We start from the raw sequence: 250 nt of genomic DNA on the forward strand, positions 1-250 counted from the left end.
GAGACTCGCTTTGGTCAGAAAAAAAGATGCTTCCGGGGTTTCCATGCTGCGGTTATTTTTTTTGGGGTGGGGGGCAGAGGGAAGGGGGGGCGGGGCCCCTCTCATACTCATCCTCATCCTCATCCACACCCCCATCCCCATCCCCGCCTTCCCCCAGCCCGGCGCGGAGAGGGGGTGCGAGGGGGTACCCCCCGCTCCGGATTACCACCGCCCAGGCCACTCCCCCGGCCACGCCCCGGCCACGCCCCAG

This window comes from Athene cunicularia (genome assembly GCF_003259725.1).
Source record: "Athene cunicularia isolate RWA chromosome Z unlocalized genomic scaffold, athCun1 chrZ_part2, whole genome shotgun sequence".
Lineage (NCBI taxonomy): Eukaryota > Metazoa > Chordata > Aves > Strigiformes > Strigidae > Athene > Athene cunicularia.